Below are 11,444 nucleotides of genomic sequence, written 5' to 3' on the forward strand. Positions count from 1 at the left end.
ATCTGTTAAGGGCAGAAGTCTTATCTAACATGTGTAGTTTGGGGCAGATTGGACATGGTATGTCTGAGTTACAGCAACTTCCTTTTTCATGGCGAAACATCGAAATTTGTCAGGCCGCCATGGACACGCCCTTTAACGAAACCTCAAGATCTTCGCAATTTAACATAGTAAAGGCCTTTAGATTTAACTGACCAAGTTTGCTGTTGATCTGAATAAATCTCTAGGAGGAGTTCGTTAAAGAACAACCCCTGAAAATGGCAAAAACAGCGCCAATTTTGCAGAGAAAATTCTAAATAACCGACTTCTTGTTGGGTTTCGAATTTTGTACCAAGATCCTTTTTTGTAGGTATTGGAGTGTTACATATGTGTACCGATTTTTGTACATGTACGTGGAACATAGCTCGAGGCACACTCCGTTGAATGTGTATAGGTGGCGCTATTGAGCCATTTTGCCACACCAGTTGGAATAATGGCCTTCAGATGTGTTCAGGCCAGGACCCTTAACACACATGTGAAGTTTGGGGAAGATCGGACATTTTATGTCTGAGTTGTAACATATTTTATTTCCATGGCAAGACATCGAACTTTGTCACGCCGTCAAGGACACGCCCTTTAACGAAAACTCAAGATCTTCACAACTTAACATCGCACAGGCCTTTAGATTAGACTGACCACAAAAAAGACATTGATGTCATAAAATTTCTAGGAGTAGTTCATCGCAGCATAAAATATGTCACTTCCTGTTGCCAATAGGTGGCGCTATGACTATAACTGAATATGGGCATGCCAATCTGTTCAGGTGCGGAGTCTCATCAAACATGTGAAGTTTGGGGCAGATTGGACATTGTATGTGTGAGTTATAGCAACTTCATTTTTCATGGCGAATCATCGAAATTTGCCAGGCCACCACGGACACGCCCTTCAACGAAAACTCAAGATCTTCGCAATTTAACATCGCAAAGGCCTTTAGATTAGGCATACCAAATTTGGTGTTGATTTGAAGAAATCTCTAGGAGGAGTTCGTTAAAATACAGCATATGGAAATGACCAAAATTACACAAAATTTGCTCATAATATTACAAATAACCGACTTCCTGTTGGTTTTAGAAATTTGCTCCAAGAGTCTTTTTTGTAGGTATTGGTGTGTTACATATGTGTGCCAATTTTCGTGCATGTACGTGAAACATAGCTCGAAGGCTGTTGATTTTCTTCGTATAGGTGGCGCTGTCGAGCCATTTTGCCACACCCTCTTCTGAATCCTATATCAGACGAAAATTTTCACCTGGTTTGACGCGTGTGCAAAGTTTCATGACTTTTTGAGCATGTTTAAGCCCTCAAAAATGCCATTCATTTTGGAGAAGCGGAAGAATAATAATAATAATAATTAAAGCTGCAAGCAGCGATGAACGGGCCCTCGCACCCGGGCTCACCGGCAGCGAGTGGCTTTAGTTAATAGGTGAACGGTGAGAAATATGCGTTTAAACTCAAAAAATATAAGTAGAATATATCAAAGATTATTCCATATATGTGCCAATCTTCCTGTTGCCAGCAGGTGGCGCTATCATTATAATGGAATATTGGCCTTCAGATGTGTTCAGGGCAGGACTTTTATCGAACTTGTGAGGTTTGGGGAGGATTGGACATTTTATGCCTGAGTTACAACAACATCCTATTTCATGTCGAAACATCGAAATTTGTCAGGCCGCCATGGACATGCCCTTTAATGACACCTCAAGATCTTCGCAATTTGAGATCGCAAAAGGCTTTAGATTACACTGACCAAGTTTGGTGTTGATCTGAATAAATCTCTAGGAGGAGTTTGTTAAAGTCCAACCCCTGAAAATGGCCAAAACAACACTAATTTTGCAGAGAAAATTCTAAATAACTGGGGATTCGGATTTCGTACCAAGAGACTTTTTCGTAGATATTGGTGTGTTACATGTGTGTACCGATTTTTTTACATGTACGTGAAACATAGCTCGAGGCGCACTCCGTTTAAAGTGTATACGCACTCCGTTGAAAGTGTATAGGTGGCGCTATCGAGCCATTTTGCCACACTCTATGGAATATTGGCCTTCAGATCTGTTTAGGCCAGGACCCTTATCACACATGTGAAGTTTGGGCAAGAACGGACATTTTATACCTGAGTTATAACATCTTTTATTCCCGTGGCGAGACATCGAACTTCATCACGGCGCCATGGACACGCCTTTTAACAAAAATTCAAGATCTTCACAACTAAACATCACACAGGTCTTTAGATTAGACTGACCACAAAAAAGACATTGATGTCATAACATTTCTAGGAGTAGTTTGTCGCAGTGTAAAATATTTAACTTCCTGTTGCCAATAGGTGGCGCTATGACTATAACTGAATATTGGCATGTACATCTGTTCAGGTCAAGAGTCTTATCCAACATTTGAAGTTTGGGGCAGATTGGACATTGTATGTCTGAGTTACAGCAACTTCCTTTTTCATGGCGAAACATCGAAATTTGTCAGGCCGCCATGGACCCGCCCTTTAACGAAACCTCAAGTCCTTCGCAATTTATTATTGCAAAGGGCTTTAGATTACACTGACCAAGTTTGGTATTGATCTGAATAAATCTCTAGGAGTAGTTCGTTAAAGTACAACCCCTGAAAATGGCAAAAACAACACGAATTTTGAAGGGAAAATTCAAAATAACCGACTTCCTGTTGGGATCCGGATTTCGTACCAAGAGACTTTTTTGTAGATATTGGTGAGTTACATGTGTTTACCAGTTTTTGTACATGTACGTGAAACATAGCTCGAGGCGCACTCCGTTGAAAGTGTATAGGTGGCGCTATAGAGCCATTCTGCCAGACCCGGTGGAATATTGGCCTTCATATCTGTTCAGGCCAGGACTCTTATCACACATGTGAAGTTTGGGGAAGATCGAACATTTTTTACCTGAGTTATAACATCTTTTATTCCCATGACGAGACATCGAACTTCGTCGCGGCGCCATGAACACGCCTTTTAACGAAAACTCAAGATCTTCACAACTGAACATCGCACAGGCCTTTAGATTAGACTGACCACAAAAAAGACATTGATGTCATAGAATTCCTAGGAGTAGTTCGTCGCAGCGTAAAATATGTCACTTCCTGTTGCCAATAGGTGGCGCTATGACTATAACTGAATATGGGCATGTCAATCTGTTGAGGTTCGGAGTCTCATCAAACATGTGAAGTTTGGGGCAGATTGGAAATTGTATGTCTGAGTTATAGCAACTTCATTTTTCATGGCGAATCATCGAAATTCGCCAGGCCGCCACGGACACGCCCTTCAACGAAAACTCAAGATCTTCGCAATTTAACATCGCAAAGGCATTTAGATTAGGCATACCAAATTTGGTGTTGATTTGAAGAAATCTCTAGGAGGAGTTCGTTAAAATACAACATATGGAAATGACCCAAATTACACAAAATTTGCTCATAATATTACAAATAACCGACTTACTGTTGGTTTTAGAATTTTGCTCCAAGAGTCTTTTTTGTAGGTATTGGTGTGTTACATATGTGTGCCAATTTTTGTGCATGTACGTGAAACATAGCTCGAAGGCTGTTGATTTTCTTGGTATAGGTGGCGCTGTCGAGTCATTTTGCCACACCCTCTTCTGAATCCTATATCAGACGAAAATTTTCACCTGGTTTTACGCGTGTGCAAAGTTTCATGACTTTTTGAGCATGTTTAAGCCCTCAAAAATGCGATTCATTTTGGAGAAGCGGAAGAATAAGAATAAATATAGCTGCAAGCAGCGATGGCGGGCTCAAGCCACCAATGCCATCGCCACCCCGGTGGCATCAGGTAAACTGTGCCCAGCGGGCACATGCATTCACAATATCCCTCTGGCAGTGAGGTTTTAAAGGATAAGGCAGTTAAAGGGTTAATCAGAATGATCAAGACTTTAAAATCACATTCACAGAACAATATATATAACTTTAGTGACACTTTACAATAATATTTCATTTCTAAACATTATGTTAACATGAACAATATTTATATAGCATTCATTCATGTCAGTTAATATTCCAAACTTAAACATTAAAACATTGTTTTATTGTGATTTTTTTCTAAGCACATTTTAACAATTCCAAACCATATCAATCTTAATAACTACCATTATTTTTTATTTAATCATTTATGAGTGCTATACAATAGTCCAGGAAAGCTGGAAGAGAAAAACTCCTTATATTCATGTGTGCAGAATTATTGGGCATGTTTTCTTTTACAGATGAAATGCGCTAAAAAGAGTTTTAACTCAAACTGTAAAGCCCATGAGAAATATCAAACACAAAATGCAATACAGAAATTGATAAGTTAAGACTTGGCCATTGTACAAAAAATGCTGACTGGGTCATGAGGTCAGAAAAGAAGAAGAAAAAAACAGGTCAAGAAGAACTGACAAAAAGAATTGCAAAATAATTAGGAATTAATGTGAAGATTAATTTTTAGTCAATTCTGCAAGACAGACTTTCAGGAAAGGAGGTGGAATAAAAAAGAGCTCCTAAATCTTAATCCCAGATTCTGGAAGATATATTCCTCATACCATCGGACAAGAGGAGGTGGTGCTGGTCCTTCACGAGTCACTCTAATCTATTCATAAAGCCTATATATAAAGTCTTAATATACAGTATTTCACAATACTTCATGGTATTCTAATTAAATATTTTTTTTGAATCTTAGATCTCTCAGAACCTGACACAGAGTAATTCTGGAGACTCCAGGAAAGTGGCAGTTCTGTAAAATGTTGGCGCTGGAGACTAAATGCTCCCTGATAGTTTCACACCTAATTCACTTAACACACACACACACACACACATTACCCACAGTGACAGAGGGACAGAGTTACATCAGATGTTTGATAGTTTTTTAATTTTCTATCATCCATATAGTGTTGTATAGTCATGAAACTATGCATATTTCTTCAGAATGACTTGTCTTCTATGTGTAAATTTTTTTGAAGTGTTTAGAAGCTGCACTTTAAAAAAATAAAAGACATTTAATGGTTACTTTTTTACTGTTATTTCAATAAATTACCACGACAAAACCATTCAAGCCATTCAAAATTCATCCGCACCTGTACTGTAAGATAAATTCTTTAAACAGTGGTAAAAGAGGATGTGGGGCTGAACCTTCAAGAGTCACTCAAAACTTATCTGTCCATAAAGCCTATAAAGAATTATTCTTAATATACAGTTCACAATAGTTCAGCTTGTTATTCTAATTAAGTGAGGGTCATTTTATCAGTAAAATGCATAAAATTCATATTATTTTTCTTTGAAAGATTTCTATAAATGATTTAAATCATACTCGTTTCTACAATAATTATTTAAAAGTAAGCCTATAGCTCCATCTGGTGGCCATTATTGGTACTAAGAATTGCAAGCTTGATTTATAAGTTATGATAGTTTTAATTTTATGCTGGCTCTTGAAAATTATAAAGCTATGAAACTTACTGTGCTTCCTTCAAATGATGACTTCTACATATATAAAAAATTATGAAGAGTTGAAATGAAAAATGTTAAAGATATCGTAAAATAACTATTGTATTTTTTTATGTTACTTTAATAAATCGCTATGGCCACACCATTTAAGGTATCCTAAACCCATTCACAATTTAACATCTTCAGTATATTAGCATCATGTTGAAAAAGTTTGGTGTGAACTACTTATGTCTTCTCGGAGGAGTATGAATTCATTTTTACATGCTGATTTTATCATAAATCCACAATAAAATTTTTGAGTTCTGTATCAATCTGTGTTGTTGTTTGTTTATTTTTATTTTTTTTATTTTTCATAGGAAGATAACTGACCCTTTACTCTCCTTTTTAATAAATGTGCTTATAAACCAAGAACAAGCTATTTATAGCTGTATTTATAAACTGCTTACTACTGACTATTAATATTGGGACAAGGCTTCATAAAGCATAAACTGACTATTTACTAGAGAGTGCAGTTATTATAAAGTGTTACCAATGCATTTATTAATGTTAACAAATTAGACATTATTTTACAGTGTTATTAAATCCTTTAATGACTTATAAGCATTTGTGAAAGAATCTTAGTCTTGATCTGTGAACTGAACAGTTTTACTGTTACATCCATGAGATTTTAAAAATGTAGATACATGTCATGTCACAGGATGGAATAGGTCAGTATCAAATGAGTTTAAATTATTATTTGCAGCACAAATAAATATTTTTAGAATTTTGTTTTTAATTCCTGAAACTGTCAGAAAAGGATAAGGCCTAAGAGATTTCTTAAGCTGTAATGAAAACAGCAATGTTAGCAACAGCAACAAAAAATAACAATTTAAAATACATTTTTTTTTCTGGTGATTAAAGAGATGATTAAGTCTCTCTCTCTCTCTCTCATTGTGTCTGCCACTCAGCTCATGCCCATCCCCCACTCACACACACACACTCACACACACACATGCACTCAGTCAGCACACATACATTGCTCAAACAGAGGGACAGAGTGAGTTGAGATGTCTGACAGTTTTTTAATTTTCTTTTAATCATACAGTGTTGTAAAGTCATGAAACTATGCATATGTCCTCAGAATGATTTGATCTCTGTATGAATTTTTTTTTAAGTGTTTGGAAGCTGCAATTTAAAAATACAAGACAATTAATGTTTCCCTTTTTACTGTCATTTCAAAAAATCACCACGACAAAACCGTTCAAGCTCCTTCACGCCCTTTTAAAAGCTTTTGCCATTGTCTAGCTATCACTAATACTGATATGTGTTTTGAGTTTCATGTAAATCTGAGGTTGTTGTCTGCCTCAAACTCATCATAACAGAACATTCAAGTTTGACACGTTGCCATGGCAACGCCATATTAGATATCAATATCCCCACAACAGATTTACATCGGCCGTGTCTTGTCATTATTCTGATGAAGTTTTAAGTAAATTGAGTAAAAATAAGATGCTGAATTCAAAACATTTTGAAAATGACTCACTTCCTGCTGCCAGTTGGTGGCGCTATAACTTTGACTCCTAATAGTCACATATATACGATTGGTATCATACAACGAACAAACCAATGAAGTTTGATCAAATTCAGGAAATGTATGTGGATGTTATTAGGCATTTCCTGTTGCTCATTTCTCGCCATAATTTCAACGCCTCGCCACGGGCAAACCGTTCGAGATATCAAAAATCCCCTCGCAATTTTCCATCCCCAATGTCTTGAGATCATGTTGACCGAGTTTCGTGGCAATGAAGTAAAAAACCTATGACAAGTATATCAAATTCCAGAGCATGCTTTTTATAAACAGCCCTGAATAGCTGACTTCCTGTTGGGCGGAGCCTATGACATAGAGTGCGAAAGTTGTTCGGCTCAATGAGATCTATAAGTGTACTGAGTTTCATATAAATACATGCAAGCGTGTGTGAGCTATGGTTCAAGATTTCTGACGGTGTTCCAGGGGGCGCTGTAGAACCCCTGTGCCACGCCCGGGTCCCAGTCTCTGTGGCGTCCTGATGGCCGCAGATTCCAATGTGTGTGCCAATTTTCAAGAGTTTTTGAGCATGTTAAGGCCCCCAAAAAAGCCCGGAAGGTTTAAAAAAAAAAATAATAATAATAATAATAATAATAAATATAGCTGCAAGCAGCGATGTCGGGCTCAAGCCATCAGTGCAACGCCACCCCGGTGGCATCGGGAAAACTGTGCCCAGCGGGCATAAGAATTTACAGTAACCCTCTGACAATCAAGTTTTAAGGGATGCGGCAGTTAAAGTGTTAATCCGACCAATCTAGACTTTGAAATCACATACACAGAACAATATATATATAACTTTAGTAACACTTTATTTTTATATTTATAAAAAATGTATAAGGTGTGCATTGTAGCTGACACCTATATGAACATATTACAATTGTTTTATGACTGCAAGTCTTTCTTCTCAAATGCTATTGAGCTTCAAATTTGCATTTGAGCCCATGTGAAAAAGTAGCATAATTTACATATGACTTACAGTTTGTTGTAATAAATATGAAACATTCAAATTAATTGTGCATTATAGCTGTCACCTAGATGAAAAATTACAGTTGTTTTTATGACTGTAAGTCATTCTCTTCAAATGCTACTGACGTTAGAAAAGTGTATAACAATATCACATGTAACTTTAGAGACGGTCCCTAAATTTGAGACTCTCGAATGTACAACTTTATGCCTGTTTTTTTACTTTAGATTTCTTTTCTCTGTGCTGGATTGCTGATGTCCTATACCCAGGCATAGATGTCCATCCATCAATTACGAACATTCAGCCGCAAACATGAGGTGTGAGCGGTCGCGAGCACAGATGGGAGAATGGCGCATATTTTTTTTTTTTTTTTTTGAGCAACTGGGATGGTACCCCCTCTGGGAGTTGGTGCCCTACGAAGACTGCATACTCTGCATATAGGGAGCAGCAGTACTATCTGGAAGATATATTCCTCAAACCATCGTACAAGAGGAGGTGATGCTAATCCTTCAAGAATCGCTCAAAACCTATTCAAGTGTACAGTTTCCTTTTATTGCATCTTGAAATAAATATTTCTGAATTCTGAATCAAACTGGGTTGTGTTTATTCATTTATTTTATAAGACAACTGAGACTTTCATCTATTTTGTAATATATGTGCTTTTAAACCAAGAACAATTTATTTATAGATGTATTACTGCTTAATAATGACTATTATTAAGGGAAAAGGCTTTATAATCATGAACTATTTACTAATGCTTAGCTAATGAGTGCAGTTATTATAAAGTGTTACCAATGCATTTACTAATGTTAATAAATTAGACATTATTTTACAGTGTTACCAAATCCTTAAATAAATTATTTGTGTTTTGTAATGATTTTAATGACCTATAAGCATTTGTGAAATAGTTTTGCTTGCATTGCAGCTTTATCTGTCAGTTGAAGAGTTTTACTGTTACATCCATGAGATTAATAAATGTCATGTCACGTCACAGGTTGTCATAGGTCAGTATCAAATGAGTTTGAAATTATTATTTGCAGCACAAATAAGGATTCTTAGGATGTTTTTAAATCCCTAAAACTGTCAGAAAAGGATAAGGCCTAAGAGATTTCTTAACCTGTAATGAAAGGAAAAAACACCACCATTAGCAACAACAAAAACAATAACAATTTAAAATACAGATTTTTTTTTTTTCCTGATTATTAAAGGGATGATTAGGTCTCTCTCTCTCTCTCTCTCTCTCTCTCTCTCTGGCAGTGAGGTTTTAAAGGATAAGGCAGTTAAAGGGTTAATCAGAATCATCAAGACTTTAAAATCACATTCACAGAACAATATATATAACTTTAGTGACACTTTACAATAATATTTCATTTCTAAACATTATGTTAACATGAACAATATTTATATAGCATTCATTCATGTCAGTTAATATTCCAAACTTAAACATTAAAACATTGTTTTATTGTGATTTTTTTCCAAGCACATTTTACCAATTCCAAACCATATCAATCTTAATAACTACCATTATTTTTTATTTAATCATTTATGAGTGCTATACAATAGTCCAGGAAAGCTGGAAGAGAAAAACTCCTTATATTCATGTGTGCAGAATTATTGGGCATGTTTTCTTTTACAGATGAAATGCGCTAAAAAAGAGTTTTAACTCAAACTGTAAAGCCCATGAGAAATATCAAACACAAATGCAATACAGAAATGGATAAGTTAAGACTTGGCCATTGTACAAAAAATGCTGACTGGGTCATGAGGTCAGAAAAGAAGAAGAAAAAAACAGGTCAAGAAGAACTGACAAAAAGAATTGCAAAATAATTAGGAATTAATGTGAAGATTAATTTTTAGTCAATTCTGCAAGACAGACTTTCAGGAAAGGAGGTGGAATAAAAATGAGCTCCTAAATCTTAATCCCGGATTCTGGAAGATATATTCCTCAAACCATCGGACAAGAGGAGGTGGTGCTGGTCCTTCACGAGTCACTCTAATCTGTTCATAAAGCCTATATATAAAGTCTTAATATATAGTATTTCACAATACTTCATGGTATTCTAATCAAATAATTTTTTTGAATCTTAGATCTCTCAGAACCTGACACAGAGTAATTCTGGAGACTCCAGGAAAGTGGCAGTTCTGTAAAATGTTGGCACTGGAGACTAAATGCTCCCTGATAGTTTCACACCTAATTCACTTAACACCCACACACATACACACACACACACACACACACACACACACACACACACACACACACACACACACACACACACACACACACACACACATTACCCACAGTGACAGAGGGACAGAGTGACATCAGATGTATGATAGTTTTTTAATTTTCTATCATCCATATAGTGTTGTATAGTCATGAAACTATGCATATTTCCTCAGAATGACTTGTCTTCTATGTGTACATTTTTTTGAAGTGTTTAGAAGCTGCACTTTAAAAAAATAAAAGACATTTACTGGTTACTTTTTTACTGTTATTTCAATAAATCACCACGACAAAACCATTCAAGCTATCCAAAATTCATCCGCACCTGTTCTGTAAGATACATTATTTAAACAGTGGTAAAAGAGGATGTGGGGCTGAACCTTCAAGAGTCTCTCAAAACATATCTGTCCATAAAGCCTATAAAGAATTATTCTTAATATACAGTTCACAATACTTCAGCTTGTTATTCTAATTAAGTGAGGGTCATTTTATCAGTAAATACATAAAATTCATTTTATTTTTCTTTGAAAGATTTCTATAAATGATTTAAATCATACTCGTTTCTACAATAATTATTTAAAAGTTATCCTATAGCTCCATCTGGTGGCCATTATTGGTACTAAGAATTGCAAGCTTGATTTATAAGTTATGATAGTTTTAATTTCATGCTGGGTCTTGAAAATGATAAAGCTATGAAACTTACTTTGCTTCCTTCAAATGATGACTTCTACGTATATAAAAAATTATGAAGAGTTGGAATTAAAAATTTAAAAGATATCATAAAATAACTATTGTATTTTTTTTTTATGTTACTTTAATAAATCGCTATGGCCACACCATTTAAGGTATCCTAAACCCATTCGAAATTTAACATCTTCAGTATATTAGCATCATGTTGAAAAATTTTGGTGTGAACTACTTATGTCTTCTCGGAGGAGTATGAATTCATTTTTACATGCTGATTTTATCATAAATCCACAATAACATATCTGAGTTCTGTATCAATCTGTGTTGTTGTTTGTTTATTTTTTTTATTTTATTTTTTTCATAGGAAGATAACTGACCCTTTACTCTCCTTTTTAATAAATGTGCTTATAAACCAAGAACAAGCTATTTATAGCTGTATTTATAAACTGCTTACTACTAATTATTAATATTGGGACAAGGCTTTATAAAGCATAAACTGACTATTTACTAATGAGTGCAGTTATTATAAA

General features: G+C 35.5%; 1 long non-coding RNA gene across 1 annotated transcript; it reads left to right on the plus strand.

The window, feature by feature from the left end:
• The first annotated feature begins 1,075 nt into the window (after positions 1-1,075).
• LOC128030146 (uncharacterized) lies at positions 1,076-10,539 on the plus strand. The gene is made up of 3 exons (XR_008187839.1): positions 1,076-1,218; positions 3,608-3,884; positions 9,262-10,539. It is a non-coding gene; the product is annotated as an uncharacterized LOC128030146 (long non-coding RNA).
• The last annotated feature ends 905 nt before the right edge of the window (positions 10,540-11,444 follow it).

The sequence above is a fragment of the Carassius gibelio genome, chromosome A16 (assembly GCF_023724105.1).
Source record: "Carassius gibelio isolate Cgi1373 ecotype wild population from Czech Republic chromosome A16, carGib1.2-hapl.c, whole genome shotgun sequence".
Classification (NCBI taxonomy): domain Eukaryota; kingdom Metazoa; phylum Chordata; class Actinopteri; order Cypriniformes; family Cyprinidae; genus Carassius; species Carassius gibelio.